The sequence below is a fragment of the Kogia breviceps genome, chromosome 4 (assembly GCF_026419965.1).
Source record: "Kogia breviceps isolate mKogBre1 chromosome 4, mKogBre1 haplotype 1, whole genome shotgun sequence".
Taxonomy (NCBI): domain Eukaryota; kingdom Metazoa; phylum Chordata; class Mammalia; order Artiodactyla; family Physeteridae; genus Kogia; species Kogia breviceps.
The window spans coordinates 21,838,368-21,864,958 of NC_081313.1; the positions used below are offsets into that span (position 1 = coordinate 21,838,368).

The 26,591-nt window shown below is 33.1% G+C and overlaps 1 protein-coding gene across 1 annotated transcript in view; it reads right to left on the reverse strand.

Moving 5' to 3' along the window:
- The window catches only part of CDH9 (cadherin 9), a 127,886-nt gene extending 108,638 nt beyond the window's left edge, over nt 1-19,248 (reverse strand). Inside the window, exon 1 of the mRNA XM_059061040.2 lies at nt 19,026-19,248. The gene's annotated coding sequence lies outside the window, so the exon portion shown is untranslated. The remainder of the gene's footprint in view (nt 1-19,025) is intronic.
- Between the last annotated feature and the right edge of the window lie 7,343 nt (nt 19,249-26,591).

The window sequence follows — 26,591 nt, forward strand, 5'->3', positions numbered from 1 at the left end:
CATCATAAAACTATAAAACTAAAGTAGAAAAGACAGAAGGAATATTAAGTAAAATCTCTTAAAATTGAGTCTTACAAAGGAAGGAAGGAGAGGAATCACATAAGCCTCGAGTAACTTGAATCACATGATTTTTCTCTACACTTGTATAAATAGGGCTAATAATATTGAGGCTGTTTCCATGTGCTTAAATACAATTAAAAGTAATATGAAATATGACACATTTATAAAATACACACCAAGAATGTATATTTTACATAACCAGCAATATCATTGGCAAAGAGATCCTATGTGATAATTATGTGTGGTTTATCCAGCACAGCTGCTACCCATTTTCCACATAGACTAGGGCAAGATACCATTATAAATAAAGGTTGATTGCCAAAGAAAACTAGAATCTGTAGTTCCTTATTACAAAATGTTATTCTACAATGAGATTAATTCAATTAGTGAATAGTTTAATTTCCTTCTTCAAAACATCATAAGGAAATCTGTAACTCCAGTAGGAAATCTAAAGGAGAGGAGATAATTTACCTATAAATAATTAATTTTCACATACATAGATTGTGAAAACAAAATGTTTAATTGACTATCGGATACTTGTATTATGTTTCCTCAAGACATTACATTGAAACAGAGGGTACTGCTCTTTTGTGATCTGGGAGAACTTATCCTACACACTCATACATTTATTACTCTCATAACACTATAGAAAAAACATGGTTAGGGATAGTAATTTCTTCTAGGTTTAACTGAGGGGGTCTAACACCTGAAGTACCTGAGAGATTATTTTTTGACATAAACCAATGACATGATATCCGGGACAGAATTATTGAAAGATACCAATATATAAATGTCTCAAAGAAATAACTAACCTATATTCCTTTTTAAAAAAAAAAATCTAGTCTACTACAAAGTGAGTGTTTTTTAGGAATTCATTTGATATTAGAATTATGCATTCTTCAAATGAATCCAGTTGTTGTCTTTGAAACTGGCAAACTGACATACTTTTTTTCCCAAAGACTGAGCAGTTGTATTAGCAAATTGTTCCATTTCATGCAATCTTTGCTATAATATAGAAATAATTTATACACATAAATAGTGTTAAAGAACACAGTTTTATAACTGCAGATATATATATATATATATATATAAATTCAATCAAATGAGATTACACTATTTGAATTATCTGAACAAAAACCGATTTAAGATAAATCATTTCTTTAGAAAACTGTATTTCTTTTAAGTGGTTGATGTTTAAATGTGTTATAATTGTTGTGAATATGCCAACAGAATGCATGAAACAGCACAGAATGCTTGTACAATGGAGTACAATACAGTACTCCATTTATCATGTAAACATGATAAATTAATATATTTCTGAATATTTATGACAATAATAAAATTCAAACTCATATTTTTTAATGCACAGAAATTCTGATATCAATGCAGGAAATTTAGGCAATATGGAGAAGGTCAATTGAACAGATGCAGTTGATCTAATACTAGAGTGGACATCAACACACAGGAATCCACATCTCAGAAAAGGTCTTCAAAAAGACCAGGTATAAGAGCATAATCCAGGTCTTTGGATACTTCCAAATTGTTTTATTTCCATTTTTCTGTTTTTTCCTCACAAGATGGAAGCTTGTTAGGGGAACAATAGTTTAATTTAACTATTTTCACAAACTTAATTGACTTCAGAACTGAAAAAGCCCTTGGATGTCTGCTTATATCCCTCCATCATTTTTTAAATGAAGAAATGAAATCCCAGAGTGGTAAATGAATACAAAGCCCCTATCTCTAGTCTTTTTAGTCCCATCCCTTGTTCTCTTTACTAAACCAGATTGGAATGTAATTCCACCATGTAAATTTTTGGAAATAATTAGTTAACTCCACTTTTGTTCTTGCAGATAGCATAGACAATTGACATAAAGCTCTTTTTCCTTCTTTACATGCAGAGTTGAGTTGGTTCATCCTATTCTTTCTGTAAGGATTGTAGAGAAAGCCAGGCCCAATCACAGTGGTGAATTAAATGGCAGTCACTTTTTGCCTCTGGCTATTCATGCTTACTATGATGCCATTTTTTACATGCAAAGGTGTGAATCAAAACCGATTTTAAAAAATATAATTATTTACATTGGTAAGGCATTCTTAATCACATAACTTATTCCTGGAGACCTAGATTCTACTCTTGGTTTTCTACTCTAGGATCAGTTTAAGCAAATTTTTCAGGATCTTGGTATCCCTACCTGTAAAAAATCAGTCAATTAAATGAAATGTCAGTTAGGTTCCTTCTTGCTGTAATAATCCCTGATTGCATTGAATCATCCTTTTCTTAATTTAAAATCTTCCATCCAAGAGAGAGATCACATTTTAAAGGTAAACTTTTTCATTTAAAAATAGCATTAGAAATCATTATGACAACTTGGCCCTATTTTTATTAATAATGAAAACTGGGCAAATGTTTTTCCAAGACCAATGTATTTTTCATAAATTTTCAAACATATTTTTCATCCTCTGATAATTGGGAGCTTTTTTAGTGCTCTGTGCCTTTTCAAAGTGTGATTGTTTACATAATTTTAAACAACATTTCTTTAACGTTACCAATATATTCTTATTGTTACTCCTACTCTCTGCATTCATGATTGATCATATGGTATTTTTAAAAGCCAGTGAAGATTTCTTTGGAGAAAATATGTTGCCTAATCAAGTAAAATCCTAGCATTGAGCTCTTTTTCAATCAATTATTTGGAAGTATAATTATATTTCATTTTCTGCTTTCTTTTAAAAACTTAGACAGGGTACTTCCCTGGTGGTGCAGTGGTTAAGAATCTGCTTGCCAATGCAGGGAACATGGGTTCAAGCCCTGGTCCGGGAGGATCCCACATTCCGCGGAGCAAGTAAGCCCGTGAGCCACAACTACTGAGCCCGTGTGTCACAACTACTGAAGCCTGTGCACCTAGAGTACATGCTCTGCAACAAGAGAAGCCACCACAATGAGAAGCCTGCTCACTGCAACGAAGAGTAGCCCCCGCTCACCGCAACTAGAGAAAGCCCACCCACAGCAACAAAGACCAAAACACAGCCAAAAATACATTAATAATGAGTTTTTTTAAAAAGTTTAGACAAAGAAAAGTCCTGAAACATGTACAGAATATTATATAACTACTTTTTCCCAAATACACTGGTAAAACTCCCTAAAAACAGTATTAGAAACTGACAGTTTGAGTACATTCTGAATATAATAAGAATAGTTGCAAAATTAATATTAAATGGCTATTATAATAAGCACTTTGGTATATGTATTATCATAATCAATCTTGCAACAACCCTAATATTACAATTATCCACATTTTCACCTGAGGAACTTGAAATTTAGGAAGATGAAATAAATTCATTGGGACCACACTGGAGGCAAGAGATAAAGCTGGTGTTTCTGGCTCAAGAATCCAAGCTTTTAACCATTACAGTTAGTATTTAAGTAAACATGATTTCTTCCCTTCTCTGTAGCTCAAAAGAATGGCAGGCAGATTTAACACTGGGAAGGGGAGAAGGAGGGAGTTAGGAGATACAGAGTTAGCATCAGATCAAAAGTTTTAAACACCACACCTTCCAATGTGGTGTATGAATCAGTTTCATAATTAAGCAGTGTAGAACTTACTGAAAGAATTATTTACCAAAGCATGATTCACCCAAAACACTTAGACCATTGTGTTTCCTTATTGAAAATATCCAATAACTGTTTATGATATAATCTTAAAACTCCAAATTGGGCATATTTTCATTTTTGTTTTATAACTGTAAATTACATTTTAGCCAAAATGAACACAATTTGGAAGGATAAGAAGCATATTATCTACATGTTACTTGGGGTGAGAATATTGTCATTATAATTGTTTATTTTGCACAAATGGAGTAGTCCTATCAATGTACATTGAGTACTGTGCTGACAGGTGCTTTTAAAGAAGGATGTCCAGTCAGTCCTTGTGAAGTCAAAGGTCACTTTTCCAGCAAATACATTGTATATAAGGACCTAAGAGAATATTACTAGGGTCACCTAATTCAGATATGGTAAGGAAAATATTGAACACCAACAAAAAGACCGTCTACAGTCCTGGGACAAAGAGATAACAGACTAATACAAATGTCTCTGAAAGTTTAACCAAAGATCATCAAAAAGAGGAAATCAGTAAAAAAGAAGGAGAAGCTGAAAAGGTGCCAGAAGATAAAGGTAGGCATAACATAACAGACAAAATAATGAAAGTGGAACTTGTAGGACAGCAGATCCTCAGAAGTAGAGAAGAACTGCAATCACATAATTAGACTCCTTCTTTTGGAAACTATTAAAAAGTATGAAAATTATGTTCAAAATATAATCACACAGATAGGAAGGAATCAACATTTGGAGACATTAGAGACAATTCTAGAACAGATCCTGCTGTGCCTAGTGCCTTCAAGAAGGATAGAACCACCCTCGACTTTCAGGATAAAGGAGGAATTCTTTTTCATTTTTTTCCTTTGGAGAGTTGTAAGTCTAACTGTCCCTTATCATTATAGATAATGATACAGAAATATACAGAGATATATACAGGTATATATGTCCTCCTTACAGTAAGATACTCTTTCCTGCCTTAGCTTCAGTGAGTCTTCAACTTATAACCAGGAGAAACTAGAAAACTAAAAATCTTGGATGCTAAGAGTTAATATCTAAATATTCTATAGTAGCTATCTGAAATTCCCACCATTATATAAACAGTAACATTTAATAAAAGGCTAACTTTATATATGTACAAAGATGAATATTATATTAGAACCACTTGTTTCATGAAGCAAGAAAAAATGCAAGAATGCATGTTGTTGTTAACATTAAGGTGAGAAATGGAAAGTGTCCAGTTCACATTTTTATTAATAAGTTTATAAGTAAGCATAATATAACAATCTAATTTTTACAAATTACTTTTAATTAGAATATTATATAGAAAAAGAGCAAAATTTCTTAACATGCCAGAGCTTTTGAACTTGCCATTTCTTCTACCTAAAATGATGCTTTTCATGATATTTCCTTCTCTCCATTCAGAACCAATTTAAATATCACCTTCTTAAAAAACCCCTCCTAACTAACTTGATAAAGTTCCACCCACCCCTTCAGAAACTCTCCACCCCACCACCTATTTTCTCAGCATTCATCAGTACCATATTTACCTTATTTGTTATTTGTATTACTCCCCAGGAAAGTATCTTCTGGTGATTATAAACACTTTGTATCATGTTCACTGCTATAACCTCAGCACCCAGAAAAATGCTATATGCATAGTAAATATTTATTAAATATAACTTAAATAGTTTCTATATTTTATGAATACTACATTTTACAAAGATTAGGAATAAACAATCAAATCATTAACATTTACCACAAATATAACTTCCAAGTTAATTTTAGTGAATGTTACAAGCATGCAATCATTATTACCATTTTTGTTTGAACTACAATTTTCAAACCACAGTAAAATTCTTGTACAAATAAACCATATAGCTCTATTCACTTTAAGTTCAAGAATATCATTCACTTTAGTTATTAATGTAATTCAAAAAATACAAGGGAGAAAACCATAAAAATGATAGAAAAGGAAAGTTAAATACCCAGCATTAAAATATGTGATGATATGAGATACTATGAAATTTTATTACCATTGATTTAAAAGACTTTCATAATTCATTCATATCTCCAAGATCCATGTGTAATGTACTCATTCTAACTTAAAGCAATGAACTTTATAGTATTCTATTTATGATTGTAAATATTCTATATTAATTTCAATATGGTATAAATTTACACCACAAAATTTTTCAAAATATAAAATATTTTCATTGTATGCTATGTCAACTTAAGAAACCACACGATGTGTATGAATATTTATATTCATAATGTTGTAACTGACTTCCATAGTTACCTTATCTAATTTCAAGAACAATGAAGTAGTCATCAAATTAAGCTCAGTGTCTCTTATGCTACATGAAAAGTTTCAGTGCACTTTACCTAGTTTTAATGAACCTGAGCAATACCATTCTTAATAATAATAATAAGAGCAGTTATTATAGGATCAGAAGTGTCTCTTCATAATACACTATAATGTAGATATTGTTCATATATTTTCTCAGGAAGCTTCAAGAGCTCTGAAGCATTAAAAGACTTTCTCAAAGTCATACATGAAGTAGATAGTAAAACTGGCTTTTCTACTTTGAATGTATGACTCCAGGACTTTGCTTGTCCTTACAACCATAAAATATTACTTATCTAAACTTCCTATTCATTGCATTTTATTATACATGAGACAATTTGCACCCAGAAATTAAGATAAACTACTAATAAGACAACTAGTAAATAGAGCTGGGAAGAGATTGTATGTCTACTGACACCACCAGCCAAGTACATTTTTGCTATTATTTTGATAAGCTTGTTAAGTACAAATATTTTAACTTATAAACTGTTAAGCAGTCCATACTTTTTCAGGATGATATGAAAACTCCATAAATATCATGAAAGCTTTGGCCTTTCTTCCAGGAAACTTACACTAAATCATAACTAAAATATTTTTATAAAGACTTCAGGATAGTTTTTACAGGCCAATATCACTGATGAACATAGATGCAAAAATTCTCAACAAAATATAGCAAACAGAAACAAACAGCATATTAAAAGGATCATACACCATGATGAAGTGGGGTTTATCTAAGGAATGCAAGGATTCTTCAATATATGCAAATCAATCAATGTGATACACCATATTAACAAATTGAAGAATAAAAACCATATGGTATCTCAATAGATGCAGAAAAGCTTTCGACAAAATTCAACCCCCATTTATGATAAAAACCCACCAGAAAGTAGGCATAGAGGGAACTTACCTCAACATAATAAAGGGCATATATGATGAACCTATAGCCAACATTGTCCTCAATGGTGAAAAACTGAAACCATTTCCACTAAGACCAGGAACAAGGGCAAGGTTGCCCACTCTCACCATTATTATTCAACATTGTTTTGGAAGTTTTAGCCACAGAAGTCAGAGAAGAAAAAGAAATAAAAGGAATCCAAATCAGAAAAGAAGAAGTAAAGCTGTCACTGTTTGCAGATGACATGATACTATACATAGAGAATCCTAAAGATGCTACCAGAAAAATACTAGAGCTAATCAATGAATTTGGTAAAGTAGCAGGATACAAAATTATTGCACAGAAATCTCTTGCATTCCTACACACTAATGATGAGAAAAATCTAAAAGTGAAATTAAGGAAACACTCCCATTTACCACTGCAACAAAAAGAATAAAATACCTAGGAATAAACCTACCTAAGAAGACAAAGGACCTGTATGCTAGAAAACTATAAGACACTGATTAAAGAAATTAAAGATGATTCAAACAGATGGAGAGATATATATACCATGTTCTTGGATTGGAAGAATCAACATTGTGAAAATGACTCTACTACCCAAAGCAAACAACAGATTCAATGCAATCCCTATCAAACTACCAATAGCATTTTTCACAGAAGTAGAAAAAAATTTTTCACAATGTGGATGGCAACACAAAAGACCCCGAATAGCCAAAGCAATCTTGAGAAAGAATAATGGAGCTGGAGGAATCAGGCTCCCAGACTTCAGGCTATACTACAAAGCTACAGTAATCAAGACAGTATGGTACTGGCACAAAAACAGAAATATAGATCAATGGAACAGGATAGAAAGCCCAGAGATAAACCCACGCACATATGGTCACCTTATGTTTGATAAAGGAAGCAAGGATATACAATGGAGAAAAAACAGCCTCTTCAATAAGTGGTGCTGGGAAAACTGGACAGCTACAAGTAAAAGAATGAAATTAGAACACTCCCTAACACCATAAACAGAAATACTCAAAATGGATTAAAGACCTAAATGTAAGGCCAGACACTATCAAACTCTTAGAGGAAAACATAAGCAGAACATTCTATGACATAAATCACAGCAAAATCCTTTGTGACCCACCTCCTAGAAAAATGGAAAGAAAAACAAAAATCAACAAATGGGACCTAATGAAACTTAAAAGCTTTTGCACAGCAAAGGAAACCATAAACATGACAAAAAGACAGCCCTCAGAATGGGAGAAAGCATTTGCAAATGAAGCAACTGACAAAGGATTAATCTCCAGAATTTACAAGCAGCTCATGCAGCTCAATATGAAAAAAAAAAAAAAACCAATCCAAAAATGGGCAGAAGAACTAAATAGACATTTCTCCAAAGAAGATATACAGATTGCCAACAAACATATGAAAGAATGCTCAACATCATTAATCATTAGAGAAATGCAAATCAGAACTACAATGAGATATCATCTCACAGCAGTCAGAATGGCCATCATCAAAAAAATCTACAAACAATAAATGCTGGAGAGGGTGAGGAGAAAAGGGAACCCTTTTGCACTCTTGGTGGGAATGTAAATTGATACGGCCACTATGGGGAACAGTATGGAGCTTCTTAAAAAACTAAAAATAGAACTACCATATGACCCAGCAATCCCACTACTGGGCATATACCCTGAGAAAACCATAATTCAAAAAGGGTCATGTACCACAATGTTCACTGCAGCTCTATTTACAATAGCCAGGACATGGAAGCAATCTGAGTGTTCATCAACAGATGAATGGATAAAGAAGGCACATATATACAATGGAATATTACTCAGCCATAAAAAGAAATGAAATTGAGTTTTTTGTAGTGATGTGGATGGACCTAAAGTCTGTCATACAGAGTGAAGTAAGTCAGAAAGAGAAAGACAAATACCGTAGGCTAACACATATATATGGAATCTAAAGAAAAAATGGTTCTGAAGAACCTATGGGCAGGACAGGAATAGAGACGCAGACCTACTAGAGAATGGACTTGAGGACATCAGGAGGGCAAAGAGTAAGCTGGGAGAAAGTGAGAGAGTGGCATGGACATATATACACACTACCAAATGTAAAACCGATAGCTAGTGGAAAGTAGCTGCATAGCACAGGGAGATCAGTTCGGTGCTTTGTGACCGCCTAGAGAGTTGGGATAGGGAGGGTGAGAGGGAGACACAAGAGGGAGGAGATGTGGGGTTATATGTATATGTATAGCTGATTCACTTTGTTGAAAAGCAGAAACTAACACACCATTGTAAAGCAATTATACTCCAATAAAGATGTTTAAAAAAAGATTTCAGGATAGTTTTGATCATGAAATGTATACTTTGGGCACTTTAAGTATGTGGTCATATATTTATGATTCATAATTTAAAAGGAAAACATTAAAATAGAAGATAAAAACCAATGACTGAAGAGTTGGATCCAATGCTGAGATGTACTGATGTATTTCTAGATGTGATGGGTTGGAGATAAGGGAGAAAGTGTTATTGAGGTGTTTTTTTGTTTGTTTGTTTGTTTTTTTGTTTTGTTTTGTTTTGTTTTGCGGCACACGGGGCCTCTCACTGTTGTGGCCTCTCCCGTTGCGGAGCACAGGCTCCGGACGCGCAGGCTCAGCGGCCATGGCTCATGGGCCCAGCCTCTCCGCGGCATGCGGGATCCTCCTGGACCGGGGCACGAACCTGCGTCCCCTGCATCGGCAGGCGGACTCTCAACCACTGCGCCACAAGGGAAGCCCGAGGTGTATTCTTAATTTATAAAATTATACTTTGTGGAATGTATTATTAATTAAATATACTGTTGGCTAGGTGAGCAACTAAAAGGTTATTATAACAATACAGCAAAGAGATATGAAGGTTTTTATAAGAAGAGTGGTTGAAGGACTAGATAGTAAACTACCAATGTAATATGTGACTAGTGTTAGTTATATCTGTCAGGATTTGGCATTTTAACTTATAAGACAGAATTACAAATTATAAAGACGTTTTTTTCTATGTATGTCTTTTGGAAGCAGTGAAGAGGAATAGAAAAATGGTCTTGGATTAATTTGAAAAGTAGCTTTTAAAAGGGAGTTATAGTCCTACTGATTGTGTGCTCCCTGTTTCATATTAGGATTATTGATTTCAACAAGAGTTCAATTCACACAGGGCAACTAGAATGCTAGAGCAGTCTGTAGAATGTTACTTATTTTAAAATTGAAGTAATGAGGGTTGTTCATACTGAAGAAAAAATAGAGGCTGGACAAAGTTTTCTTTGAATGCTTTTCTTTTAATACTATTACATAGGGGTGAAATAAAGATTAGTACCAAGCAAAACTAAGACAAAATAAAGAGAGAATTTACAAACAGATAAATGCTGTCACTTATGGCAAAAGGAGAATCTCTAACAACTGAAGCTGTTTGGAAATAAGAGTGGTTTCCATGTGAAGGTCTTCTCAGCACATGTTCCACAACAGCATAGAGCCTAGGACGTGTAGCAGGTGTTCAATAATGAGTAAATTCAAAGGTAAGAACATGAAATTATCAGCCAACGGATAAATTAATTAACTACTACAAATAATCCGAAGATCTTTTTCCTGATAGTGAGCTTAAAAGAAAATACAAAGAGTGCATATAGGATTCTGAACAGACTTCTCAATAAACCTGCACACATTTAGGACACTACATTATGCTACTGATGTTATGAGAAGCACTGCTTCTACCAACACCTGCAAACTGTAAGATGGACTGTCGTTTCTACTACATGAAAATGGAACACAAAATCAGCTTCTTAATGTAAAAAGTTTGTATGCATCCATTTTGGGATTCCTGAGGCCAAGCAGTCAATATCAAAACACTCTGCCAACTTATACCCTCACACACACACCTTATGAGTATTAACATACAAGGATAAAGGGATAGCCTTAGATTTTCAAGTCCCGATTTTTCTTAACGATTCTCCAAAATCCTCCTGCAGCTGTATACATGGCAGGGCTCCATTCCTGGACCTGCAGTCAAATCCACTTGTCAGTAGTACCACGTCTCCTTGTTCTACTTATCTCTTCTTCATGAATTGTGACCTTGGTAATATTCAACTCCCTATAAGGCCCATTTTCAGTCAATTAGAAAGTAAAAGTTGGGAGAGGTGGAACAGAGGAGAAGAGTTTCTAAAATTGCCCACGAATATATTGACCAATTTTTATTAGCGCCTCATCTAAGGAGTTTCTCATGTTAGAAAAGCTACTTTTCTATTACAGTTCACTGAATCATCTCCCCAAAGTGCAAGCCAAATTAAGGAGGAAAAGCACTTGTAGTTAAATATATTCTGTCTTGGATGTAGAGGAGGAGTGGGGGTAGGGAAAACTGATAAGGAGTTAGAAGCAAAGCCATAAGTATGGAAACAGAAGTAGCAGCAAAGCTAAAGCTGCAGTGAAGGTAAGAAAGCACAAGTAGTTAAAAGTAGCAAGAGAAATAAATTATCACAGTTCATTGCATGGAAAAAAAAATCTGCTTTCAGTGAATCACTATAGATTTACATTCAATTTGGTAGAAGTCAGTGGGCAACGTATAACTTAAGTCTATTTTAGCCACCAAACAATTCAGAATTCAAGCAGAAGGGAAAGGATAAAAGAAGACGGATGTGGATAATTTTTTTCCTCATAGATTATAGTTATAATTAAAGGAGAAAATAACATTTAACACTTTCAGCACAATACATGTCAACTAGCATATTAGAAATAGTAACTTATTAATGAATTATATACAGTTATATACTTATTAGTATATCATTTGATATATTTTATCAGTATATTTGTTACTGAGAACTTCTTAATCACATGTTAAAGACTAAAAATTCCTTCCATAATCTTACTGTGTGCTTACTTTCTTATATATTAAAATTGGTTAAAAAGCTACTTTTAGCAAATTGACTATTTAATACTTAAAAATTTTTCTCACCATGGAGATAAAGATTAGTTTCAAATGGGTTCCTGTTGACATACATAAAAATACTGGATGAAAGGTATTAAAAACATCAAATAATTACATTTAGAAAAATGATATAAAACTGTAATTTTAATAAAATGTATATCCCTGATAGTTTATAAAACATCTCTTATTTGTAGAAAGCCACTGTAATGTATGACTATATATAGAATTCTATAATGATTAGTTATTTTCTAAAATCTGCTTTCAGTTCCATATTTTATATAACAAAATGTTATTTATAAATACTTAAGGATACATTTGTCCAAACCCACAATCTAAATTTCATTCTGGGGTAGAATTTCCTCAACGCTCTTTCCATAGGGGCTGTTTACCTACATTTTCTTGTAATTTTAGAAGAGTGCCATTTAAAAATATGGTCATTGAAATATAATGCAAGACATATACAAGTGACATATTGATCCTGAAATAAAATTTTATTCCTCCCTGAATATGTTTAAAGCTCAATATCAATGTAAGACTTCAATAAACACAGTTTAGTCGGGTAAAATGGAGGGCAATCTCCATGCTTGTGTTTAAATAAAGGGTTGCATCGATCCCAAAGCAATGCTTCATTTGTCAGAAACAAACCACAAGAAGCATAGATCTGGGGAGACACCAGACATCCATGATAGCATTATTATTAAATTATTGTGTGACTCTGCTACTGAGTCTGCAATTGAATATCACTACTTTCTTAGTCTCCGTTCTGTCATTTGGTCTCTGTCAGTTTCACTATTCATCTTTGGTTATAAGGAATTATAAACTCAAGCAGTTTCCTGATATATATATATATATATATTTTAATTCTATTAGAACAATTATCCTCTTAAGTTTCTAAAATCACAAAAAAATTTCCAAAATTGGAAGTTTCTTTCTTATTTAAATAAAAGTCTTCCCTATTTATCTATTGAAAGCAAAATTTAACACAGGTCTCAATTCCAAAGTAGTGAGCTTGAGACACCTCATACATATATATGTGTGTATATATATATATATATATCTGTCTATCTGTAATAGATATAGAGAGATAAATATATAGATACAGACAGCACTGTTTAAAAAGACTTCATTGTAATGAACTAAAATAACTGCAATATTTAAAACTGTAAGCTTATTATTGGTATTCACTATTTGTATTTCAATAGAACTCCCTATTCTAAACTGACCAAAGTTAATTTTAATTATAAAGAAAAATATATTTATTCCCAGTATGATAATAACTTATTTCACTGTTAATGATTGTATCAGGGACCTCAATTCTAAGCTAAACATAAAAGACAGACACATATAATTTGCATATAAAACCATATATATTACTATAATAGTGTATTAATTATTTAATCCTTGGAAGAGTAATATTGTCAGAAATACAAATCTGAATCTTATTTAATGCTCCTGTACCAAAAAGCATAACTGAATTGAAACTATATATAAAATGTCACATCATCTAGTTAAACTGGCACCATTAGGGGGAGAAGAAAAAATATTATTTCTCTTCTAGTAGTTAAACCTATTTCAATCCCTGCTCAGTACATGCATAGTTAATTTATAATGTACTAATAAGTTATAACTTTACCTGGTGAGTGGAAGTAATACAAATATTTATCCTTGACTGTTTTATTAAATTACTTTATATATGTTATTAGACATAAAGCAATGCTATTTAATCTTAGTATATTTTTAATATAAAGAAAATTTGGAATTAAGCAAATAATTAACTTACCCAATAATACAAGAAATATAAAATGCCTATTGACTGACCCTCGGCTATGGAAAATGACTAAATAAATAAAATTCCATCATGTAATGTGCTCTCTCTGTATTTTATATAACAAATAAAAAATAGTAAAAATCTTATTTTCTGATAATAATAATCTAATTTTTACCTAATATGGTTTGAGATAGCATTATGATTCCTACTTTACTTTCCCACCCACCATAAGAGTGGGTAAAGAGATTATAATTTTATGAGGTCAAGACTTTTAGACATTCAATGGAGAATGATTATTTCTAGTTACAGTTTTAAAAAATGCAAGTCTAATTCTCCCTATTCAAAAAATTATCCAAATCAGCCATAACACACGAACTTTGAGTTTAAATTTTTCCAAAATTTAAAAATAGTTTTAATTGCTATTTTATCATTTGTTCATAATATAATATCCATAACTGCCTGACAAAATAGATTCTTAGTGTCAAATGTTACACCACTGTAACAATTTAAAGGCTATAATTAATTTATACATTGAAATAATTGATTGTGTTATTCCTTTCTATTTTCCATATATATTTTTTGGGTACATACACACACATACAGATCTACCTGTAGATACAGATACACAGAAATACATATGGATGCAGATATATAAATAAATACCTGAAGATATAGATATGTAGATGTTACTTTGTAATTTGACCTGTAAGTTTTCTCCAATGTTTCATCTGTGGCTTAATTACCATTACAGTGAAAAAGAGATTTGAGTTTCTTAGATTTCTGATATATTCTTTGCATTGTGAAGTATTTATAATACATAAATGTGAATATTTTAAAAACTATTTTGTGCAATTACATTAAATTATTTAAGTAACCTGTTCGGTAGAAAAAAATAGATGATAAAGAAGTTACTTGTCTGGGGGAAAACCCCCTTTGAAAACTTTTAGGATTGATGGCCTAGTTTATAAAAGCAATATGATTTAAATGATGTCTTTTATCATAGGAAGTGAACTATTGGTGTTTATTTGCTTAGATTACACATTGTTACGCTATACATTGTTGTCATCCTTATTTTACTTCCTTCCTATAAATATTGTCCCTTGTTTTTTATGACTTTCCTAACATCCTGTTTCAAGTAAATATGAAGGAAAAGTCCATTATGCGTTGGATACTCTATTAATAATACATAAACTGTAGTGAGTTTAGCATATTCCAATATAAATTTTGTCGGGTATATCTATTTCTTACAGTACATTTAGGAACACGTTCATCTTTAACCTCAAAAGTCAAATAATAACTATTAGCCACTGCTATCTCCATTCTTTGCGATTGTAGGATTAATCTCAAAGAGTGATATGTAGAGCAGGCTTTTTAATTCACCCTTACAAAACAGTCATATGCTGTGGTGTTTCATTGATTAATTAGAAAGACCAAGAATTATCTTGCTCATGAAGAGAAATAGAGACTATGAGACCACTCATTCCCCCTGCAGTTGATTTATAATTTAGCAAAGTAATTGAATAAGAAAAGAAAAAAAAAAAAAAGGAAAACCTTGAATATCACTTTAAGAAAATATTCAGGTCTTCTCCTTTTCCCCATCTTTTCTCTTAAAAATAAATAAATATGTATTACACACACACACACACACACACACACACACACACACACACCACAGCAACAACAATACCTCGTGAGGTTTCCATTTTCTCTTCATAAGCAGTAAAGATCCATTATTAGGACTTCTTTGTTTTGGGAGGTGTTTCTCAGTAGTTCTAATATAAAATGTCTTGGTTAGACTCCAGAGATCCTGCTTTTATGCAGACACTTTGCATCTTAATGAGGCTATAAGACAATCTCTTAGTAGTGCTAAATTTAGGGATAAGTGCATTAACATATTAGGACTGCTATGAAAATATTTAAGAGTGCTATAAAGACACTCCTCACTCTGCATTCCTTACAATATTTTAATGATGAGGATAATGGTGGTTCCAGGCAGAGGAATTTGAAGTGAATCCTAGGAGAAAAAACTTTTTCAGGATGTTTAAAACTATCTAGTAGTCAGTGTTTTCAACTCATCACTGTGTGCGCGTGCGTGCGTGTGTGCAAATGTGTGTGTACATTCCTAATATGATTCTCATGACTCAACTTTCACATAATGTTTCCACATGATATATTTTCACACAATGTTGACAATTTTTCATATATAACTTGACAGCCTTGGTTATGTAATCTGATTTTTCTAAAACTCAGTTTTCCTGTGCAACATCAAAGTTGGAGGTGGTTAAAACCCCATTTCTAAAGTTCTAGAATTTTATGTTAACACCTAACTAAGATAATGCCAAAACCTAATAAACACCTAAATAAGATAATAAGAAGTCTTGGGGGATATATTGTAAGATACAACTCATTTTTGAAAGCAGATATGCAAGATACAAAGAAAGAAATTGCTTTACCTTAGGAAACGTCTCATGTTCTACAATAAAAATAATCGTATGTATAAATTTACATCAGGTAAAAACAAAGCTAATTAAAACCAATGTCCTTTGGTCCCATTTAGCATGTTTTCTTCTAGAAAACTTCATTAAATAGAAAAATTAAGTAAAATGCCTAAGAACCTAAGTAGAGTTTTTGTAATAAAATACCTCACCATAAACCAAACTTACTCTAATACTACTATTTGATATTACATAAAATAGGATCATATATTATATATACAATTATATATATATATATATCCTTGAAGTCAGAAGTATAAATATTTAAAATATCACATTGGACATTTTAAAAGTATCACACTCTGTTTTTTCAAAATGTTAAATTTATTTATATTTTAAATTTACCTTTGAGGGAACAAAATTAGTCTTAAAGAGTATAGCAAACTAATGAAGCATTTGTATTATTGCAGCATTTGTATTAACACTAAGTAATTATCCATCCAGGCTCTTCACTTTCATAGAGAACAAGTTACAGCCAATGTTTATTTGTGACACACTCACATGTATTTTTTAAATTAACTCTCACCTTAATTTATACTTTCTTGCATACAATATATTGCCATATTACTCACATATTTTGTTATGTAATTTTAAGCACTGTCCAAAGCATTCTGATGAGCTGCACCTATACATTGTGTAAATATTGTACGGAATGTGTGTCTGCCTCAAATCACTAAAAAGAGGTAACCCAGCAGAAAAAAAAATCTCCGATTATTTTTTTTTATTCCCATTTGGTGTATGTACCAAAGAATGGACATTAAACTGGCTAAACTTTGCATGTATGAGGGGCACAGTAAAATACCAAGTGAAATCTTTTCATGCAAGTTAACATTCAGAAGAGCTTCTGATCTAACATACAATTTATCAAGTCAAGCAACATATCACTTAAAAATGTAATTTCAAAGCCAACTTTGATATTGTGATCTTTTACACGTAGGCAGTGGTACAAGACATTTTTATTTCAATTATGCAAAGGATACAATAATGGTGACATAATTATGTGAACCATTTCAAAATTGTTTTTTAAGCTATCAAATAGTGTAATAAAGGGAAAACTTACTTTTCCGTCCTAGAAAATAATATTATCTTATATGACTTGCTTTATTAGTCCTACCAGATCTTTCTGACTTAAAGTTAGAAAAACTGACACTACCTGCTTCCTCTGAAGCATTTTTCTATTCATTATTTCCAGAATTAGATTTGCTCATATTATGAGCTTTATCTTACATTTTCTCATTTTTCAAAGCAAATACAGAGATGACAGTATTTCAACATCTCAGCATATATCTATTAAGTGCATACAATTATTTTGTACTCTTCCTTTGTGAAAACTTCAGTTGAATCCATAATATGCTTGATGACAAGACGGCAAATGCATGTTGTTCATGTTATGTCCAAGTTCTTTGCTGCTATGTGCTGGAATAGCATGTTATTTCATTTTCTTTATTTTTCAAAAAAATCTACCATTCAAACCTGTATTAACCGGTTTTGTAGTTCTACACTTGACACAGCATTGTCTAGGTAATGAAGCAGTGTCTGAATCTGAAAATAGGATTTATCCTGTCTTGAATGTTAGAGGTTTTTAAATCATACTTTTTTTCCAAGTTAAGAATACTGAATGATCAAGTTCATTCTTAGCTATGGCTGAAAATAGACAGCACTGCTAATTTTACAAATAAATAAAGAGAGCCAAATGAAGATTTCCTCCTTTCATGAAAAAGTTACCACCTTTTGCTTTTACAAAAATCACTTATTTTTTCATGCTACATAGATTTCAAAGACCTTGTGAAAAAATCTCGATTATTAATCTCATAGATATATAACACAATATTAAATTACAACAAATCTCCAGAAAAGACCTCCAATTTCTCCTCAAATCTATAGTCCATTACATTCTCATCTAAAGTTAATAATACAAATAAATGTGAACTCATCTACTACAGGTGATCACTTTTCTTATATGCACTTTTGTTATTTAAAATAGATTCTGAGAACATACACTGTTAACAGTATCTAAATGTAAATGCTGTAGAATATTGATAACCTTTTAGTTAAAATTCGACATGACTTCTTAGAGATTAGTGTGCTTGAATATACAATTGATGCAAATGGTTATTTTGAGTATTCAAAGTAAAAAAAAAAAAGCTCCATCAAGTCATTACATTTTCCATATCACTTCAAATAATACACAATTTTGCCTTTGAAACTCTCTCCTTCCTGTGGTTTTCATCCACAGTCTTTATTACATTAAGATACATTTGCCTGCAATAATGGAGAGCAATTATAGCCAACAGATGTACACATTCAGAATATCGAACTGAGTGAGAACTGCAAATATGTGAAGAAACCTCCTTCACCAGGTAAAGTGATCACCATAATCCTGACATCCTATGTCCATCTATATATGTGTTATTTTTACTGTTTATGTATCATTTCATTTTAATATTAAAAATAAATCATTTCTTATTAAGACATGAAAAAGAGGTCTTTATTTTTGACAGTTCTGACTCAAATTATGTAAACAAAAGTTATGAGAAAACCAGGAGTCCATTTAAAATTGATATAATAGTTTACACAAACACAATTAATATGTGAGTAATTCAAAGCCACCAGAATCAACACAATGTGAAGTTTAGTTTTATTTTTGTAATAATGGTCCATATGCAAATTTGAGTACTATAAAAAGAGCTTTGGTAGGTATCAGTTTTGTAAAAGTAAAATAAGAAGCAAACATTGCAAGCTTTTTCACTGAGCATTTTAATATCTTATTCAAATACTATAAAATGTTTTCTTACCTGTTTTTAAATGTTGAGAGAGGGGGAAAGAGCAAAATATAGCAACTAGGAGAAAAGCAATATTTGTATTACTACATCACAGGAAAGCAAAAATTAAAGGCTTATATTGTCAAGCAAAGTAAATAACATTTACCTTGTTTAGCAATGGAATCGAGTTTAGCCCTCCTCAGCGCTGACAATTCCGGTGTTGCTTCTCTCTCATTCCCTCTCTCCTCTTTTTATAGTATCTTCACAGCTGAATCTTCATGAATCTCAGTGTGCCTCCCTCTTCCAGCGAGCATCACTTTTAACTCAGACAGGCAGGAAGCTGAAGCCAAAGGAACTCTCTATCTGATTGGTTTCCATTCAGCGTTTCTGTTTAATAAGAGACGTCCCTCACATAGGAAGACATTGCCACTGATGGCGCTGCAGGGCTCCAGGTTTGGGCTGGGGGAGGAAAGACTCTTTAGGCACAGTGATTTGCAAGCGAATAAAGTAGGAGGGCTCAGAGAAGAGGGCTTTGTCAAAGACCACTATAAGAGAAAATAACCCAGTGGTTTTTGTCTCCGTTAATCAGCTCTGCTTAATATGTTTGCAATTGGGAGAGAAAGGTCACAGCCTGTCTGTAACCTGTAAATCATCTGTAGAAAATATATATCACATGGAGAGTGCTGTTACTCAAAAGGAATTTTGTGTATAGTCCCTGAAGAATTCACAACTACCTACTTCAATTTCAATATCAAAATTACAAGTTTAAGGAAAAGAAAGAATCCAGATTATATTTATCAATGATCATGAATTTGTATCTGTCTCTGAGTTTCTCGACTAAATAATCTTTCAAAAACAGTAATTTAAAAACATCTAATCACTGATGTCTTAGCATGATCTTTTTCAGTGAAGAGAATGATTTCAAGCATAATTTCAAATTGCTACAACACTTTGCTTTTTGCTTGATAATGCAATTGAGGGATTTTCACCTTCCTTGGAAATGTACAAATATAATTGGGACCATAGCAACATCACAAGAACTAGATGGTCCACCTGTTAGATTTGCTGTTGTACATTGTACAACTATTAGAGAGGGTAAACGATAACAGAATCAAATCCTGTTACAGAAGAGAAATCTCTTTAGTACTTCTGGAAATGGCACAATAATAAAAATATCGACTAGAAGATAAATCCTTCTGAAAAGAACTTCTAGTAATAGTTGTATGAAATGCACGGTGGGAATATGGCTCACTTTATAACAGTTTGTTAAGTCACAGTAAGTAAATAGCTTAAGTGCCAAAAAAAAAAAAAATATATCCTATTTGATGCCTCAGAGGAAAACTTGACAATAGAAAATACAAATAAAATTGCACTTGTGCCCCCCCACCCCCAATGGTGAAGCTTATCCATGAAGTGTAGATAATAGAGCTGCCTATCTGAGGCATTATTATTATGTGCATTATGGAATTCATTTCTTAAAAGGGAAAACAAATACTTGAAATATACAGTTTTACATGTCCCCAAATAAAATGTGACACAGCTAATACATGATAATATAACTTGTAGTACACAGTTTTTAAATACTTGAGAATTTGAAGTGTAGGAAATAGACCACCACCACCCCAAAAGGGAGTTCACTTTGTTCATCTACAAATGAAGGAAGAGAAAGAAGAAATAAAGCAAATTGTTCAGAGCTGGTTAGATCCAAGTGGTTAAGAACAGCTTAGTGAATTCTTCATGGAGGCTAAGAGTCTTTTCTTGAAGCAAAGACACTTAATATAAAATTCACATTCTCCTTTATATTCATTTCTTCCAGTTCTACTTGTTCCTTTAAATAAACATATTATAGAAGTCTCTCTGTTAATGCTGAGATAAAGTAATGTATGTAAAGTGGGAAAAAGGAACCAAGCAAAATATTTTATCATAGTTTAAGGTAAATATTCACAAAGAAAAGCTTTGAATCCCTAAAGTTGCATGCATTTCATTTCCCACTGAAACCCAACTGTAGGGAAAGGCTGTTTTATGCGAAATGCACAATCCAGCCAAACATTCTATTGCCTGATTTGAAGTTATTTTCACTACTTCTAGATAAAGGGGGAATGGGGATTTTCCAACTAAAAAGTGGTTACTGTCTTACTATCTCAGGAGTCCTCTGCCTTTCTCTCCTTTGTCACAGTGATTATGGAGCATTTGAAAACAAGGGGCCTAAACCTTGGAATTAGTGAAAATTATTTTCTATCGCGTATAGCTACTTGTAAGTTTTCAAATGTAAATAGCATTCTATATCCTATAAAACAGTTTTTGATACTTAGAATGATGTTTATAAATATTTAGCAAACGGGTATGCATAAAACTATTAATCATCATTATTTACAGTAGTAGGAGTATATTTCCTTTTCTAATGTATTTAGACATGAAAATTAATTTACAGTAAATGTAAAATATTATTTGAATTATTCTTTTCAAGGTTACTTTAGCTTGAATTAACTTTTCTTAATCATTTGGTACTTTAAAAGTACTACCTTATGGCAAAAACATGTCATGAAATTTTTTTTTTCTTCTTCTTTGAATATAATGTGTCCCCATACCTGAGGACTCCATCTATATAATACTGCTCAAAACAGAAGACTTATTCCTGTGTGATATTGTGATTTATAATAAGAAATATTTATATATATTTACTCTTCATCCCAGTTTCTAGCACAGAGCTCCTAAACCCATTGGGATTTCCTAAGAGATACAATCCATAAAGGTATCTTTTCTTAAGTCAGTGAGGTGACTATTGGACTGCACCTAAGGATGGGGGCTGAATGCCGGGAGAACTGATGCTGAAAGCTCAGCCTCTGTACACCAGTGCCTAATTGAACCTCGGAGACAGAGTTTTGGGTGAAGTAGAAAAGAATAGCTCTATTGCTTTGCCAGGCAAAGTGGGACACAGCGGGCTTCTGCCCTAGAAAACTGTGTGTTCCAACCCAGGGGAGTTTGGTGAGGAGTTTTATGGTGATGGTTCAAGGGTAGGGTTGCTGATAAGATTAGGGTGTGTGAAAGGCCTCCACTCCTCTAATCTGGTCTCAGGTAATCTTCTTGATGAGCTTCTCTGGTTCCTTTAATGTAGCCTCAGGTGGTCTTTCTCTGGTATGAAGAATGCTGACCTCTTAAAAGAATTTAAAGACATTGTTATATGTATCCCTTGAGGTCAACCAGGACCCTGCCCCAACGCTGCACTCTTGTTTCCTGGCTGCACTTCCCTTGTCTTTGCATCCCTTCCCTTCCGGGATTAGCAGCTACTGTTTGAATCTGCCCTTTGGAACTCAGAGAAGATCATGGAGGCTGGCGTCAAGGAATGGGACAGAAAGACTTCCGTGCTTAAGAGCCCCACAGGGTCCTGCTCAGGTTCAGAACCGACCAAGTGATTAGAGGTTTGGAGCTTTCAGTCCCACTCCCCTGATTTGGGAAGGAGAGAGTGTTGGAGGTTGAGTGAGTGGCCAGTGGCCAATGATTTAATCAATTATACCTATGTAATGAAAACTCCACAAAAAAACCAAAAAGACAGGGTTTGGAGGGCGTCCAGTTGGTGTACCACTGGAGATTTGTGGAGAGTGGTGCCCTTGGGTAGAGCATAGAAGCTCCAAGTCTTTTCTCCATACCATGTCCTATGCATCTCTTTCATCTGGTTATTCCTGTTACATCCTTTCATAGTGAACCAGTGATATCGTAAGTAAAATGTTTCTCTGTGAGTTCTGTGAGCCACTCTAGTAAATTAATCAAATCCAAAGTGGAGGTCATGGGAATTTCTGATTTATAGCCAGTTGGGCAGAAGTACAGTAGCATATGTATAGCTGATTCACTTTGTTATAAAGCAGAATCTAACACACCATTGTAAAGCAATTATACTCCAATAAAAATGTTTAAAAAAAAAAAGAAAAATACAGAAGCAACCTAATCTTGAAGCTGAGAAGGCAGTCTTGTAGGACTGAACTCTTTAACCTGTGGAATCTGATGCTATTTCCAGGGAGATAGTGTCAGAATTGAGTTAAATTATAGGACACTCATCTGGTGTCTTGAGACTTCTTTGTTGGTTGAGAACCCACCCACACACATTTAAACTGGTATCAGAACCTATTTACCATGCCACATAGAAGACTCCAATATTTTTTTCATTTTATTATTAAAATACTATTCTATTATACAGTAATTATTTTACAAATTGTTGAGAAAGACATTGAAAAGTTAGTCACAAGGCTAGTTTATCTTGCACTGAAGTGGAAAATTTTTGTAGAAAAAGATGAATTTATGAATAAAATAAACTTTATACTCAAGTTAATTTGTAAGCATACAATTTGTCCTGTAGTGTTTAAGGAGGACCATGGATGTTGCACTGGGACAACTGTGAGACAGAAGCTTCGTATGCTGTGACACCACACATGGGACTACCTTGGAATTTAAGGCCACTAGCTGGGAAAGAATCGCTTACTCTTTCCCAGATAAAACGGAAATGCTTTGCACAAGAGCTTTTGCATACCACTGTCATGAATATCCCCTACCAGACCTCAGCACCAAGGATTTCCTCCTGCAATGAAGATTAAACTATACTTAGGAATGGAGCAAAATTATAAATTATTCTTTTTCCTCTATAGTAATCCCATTATTGCTCACATTCCTACTTACATCAGGCCCTCTCCAGAGTTGAAGCTTCTCCAATCATCTATCATCACCTTGATTCTTAATCACTCTATAACTTGAGGTATCCCCAAATCTCATCAGAATTCCCTCATTCCAAATATGCCCACTGGCAAATCTGTTTAACATTAGGAAATCCTTTGTATCCTCAGCCTTTTCTTTGATCGTTCCCTTCAGTTCCCTGCTTTAACTCAAGGCTGGCTACTGTCTGAAGATTCTTTTCCATTTCATGTTTCTCACTTGAGAGATGGTGTTATTCCCATAGCCTGGAGTACCATAGGGCTGGAATTAGGATAAATGATCTCCTTGCTTGTCTTTGCTAGGCCATTTTTCCTCACTTCTTTATCCATGCTTGACATAGATTTTATCATACCTATGGTCAGTTAATCCATGACAAAGGAGGCAAGAATTTACAATGGAGAGAAGACCGTCTTTTCAACAATTGTCATCATTTTTAATAAATTCAGCAACCACTTAGTTGATCTACGTAACACACTGACTCCTCCTTGCTTTGATTTTCCTATTCTGACTTCTCCTTTCAAGTCATTCTCTCTGGGATCTTATGCCAGCAATTCTATCTCCACTTCAGGACCTCTCCCCCATTGACCTCACATCTTCTTTCAATGTTTGTCACGCCTCTGTGATTCTAACTTCCCAGCTCACTCAGGTTTGATCCCAGGGCCCATTATCAAAACCACTCCCTTGCATACTCTCTTGTTCTACTCTTGATTCACAACTGCACACACATTGCTTCCTCTAGAGAGCAATACTTTTCTAAAGAATGGTGAAAAAAAGATATAAAAGAGAAGGGGCTTTATATCATGTTTGTGGCAATGAAATATGAACCATGGACAGACTGTGGGATCATGAAATGATCCATACAGAAAATAATGAAGCAGAAGTAGAATTTTGGAGTCAATATTCTTAGTTGCTCTTTGTTTTTTCATCATAGTTCAAAGAACTTCAACATTTTCCAGTCTTTATATAGATGATGAAAATTTAGGAAGTTCTCAGAATCCTTGAAATCTTTCTTTGGATATTCATAAACCATGCAGAAGATGGATGGCTTATACAAGTCCTCTGTTCTTTTTTAAAATTCTGCTTATAGTTATAATTGTCACCTGAACACCACTGTTACTATTATTGCAACTGCTACTGCTATCAATAGTAATAATAATACAACTAATTATAATAATAGCAATGACTTTAACTTATTGTATATTTGCATAAATAACTACAAGCATTTTACATACGTCTCTACAAGATGGATTTTGTTTTCACTTGATACAGTATAAGGATACTGACGATCAGTGAAGTTGTTTGTCAAAATTTACTTAGCTAGGCAGTTGATAGAACCAGGAGTAGAAACCAGTCCTATTTAAATTTCATGCCCATTCTTTTAAGCACTATACAGCCTCTTCAACTGCCTATTGGCAACAAAGCACATCACAACTCCAGGCATTGCTGGCCAAAGGTAGCTGGAATATTGTGTATACCCTGGAGCGATTTCTCAACCACAAAGTTTCCATAAAGTAAAGAATTATACCTAACATGTTTATTCTTACTAAAGAGATTTTTTTATATGATATAGAACATAGGAAATGTGTATCTAGATTTAGAATAAGTTCTAGTAATGAATTAGGTTAGAAGGACATACCAATTTATAAATGATTGGTAAGTATTAAACATGTTAAAGCTTTTTCTTTCTGGCTCATGAGTAAATCTTTGGAAGTACTTACAAATGCTTGTCCAGATTATGTTAGTCAGATACGTATTCTAAAAATAATATAACAAAAATTCCACTGACACCTACATTAAAGATATATTTTAAAAACCCCTAGAGTTTTACTCATCTTTGTATCCTTTTAGCACAAGAAAGAAAACCAGAGTAGTTAGCCAGTAAATGGTATTTTATGCACTTTATATGTTTCAAACAAGAAAATTTAATAAAAACGGTGTCATTTATTTTCTTTTTTAATTAAAATGATGTTGTTATGTGCTGGTACATAAACACTATCTGCTTATCCTAAAAGTCAAACAGAGAGTAAAATCACTTGATAGCACTCAAATATAAGAAAATTTCTATTGCTGTTATTTACCATGTAAATTAAATCACTCACACAATTAATTTTAAATAAATGGGATTATATCCTGTATATTATTTTTATCAGGGAAACTTTAAAACTTTTAACACTTCTTCTTTTTCCCTTATTTTTCCTCCTTTCTGTCCCTTTTTTCTTTTACTACCCCTTCTTTCAGTGTAGGTACTGACATTAACAGCCTCTTACACAATTTTTTGTACCTTATGTAATCAAATTTAAAAATCTATTCATCTTTTAATCTGTGTATCTTTGTATCTGTGCATCTATGTCTCTGTGTCTCTGTCACCTATGTATATCTATTGATCTCTCTACCTATATTGTTTATATGTACCCTTAGTGTTTTAATTAAAAATAAACAGCATATTTCATTACCTTCTCTGAATCCTGCTTTTCTATCTAATATATTGTGAACATCTCAACAAGCCAATTGATAAACATATTGTTTCAAAGGCTGCTAAACATGTTATTTTATGTAATATTTATGGACATTTTCTTTTTTAAAGTTTGTATCAGCTTTTTCAAATGAAATTTTAGGATTTGCTTTTCTCGGTAAAACAATGCAGTCATCTGTTTTTAAGCTTTTTTTTTTTTTTTGGCCTCTCTGCACGGCATGCAGGATCTTATATCCCAGACCAAGGATAGAACCCATGCTCCCTGCAGTGGAGGTTCAGAGTCCTAACCACTGGCCTGCCAGGGAATACCTTGTTTTCAAGCTTCTGAAGCTTACTGACAACATTCTCCTTTTATGCTATTTTCTTCCTTGGGATATGGTTCATTTGGATATCAGGAAGGAGGGAAATTACATATCTGTGTTCAGTTTTCAGAGTTATACAGATTCTATGTTTAGGTTTTAGTTTATGAATTAACAGAAGAACAAAAAATAATGGCATTTGCTCCACCAAACTTGAAAACATAATTGAGAAAGTTTGATATTAAAAAGACTGGTATTA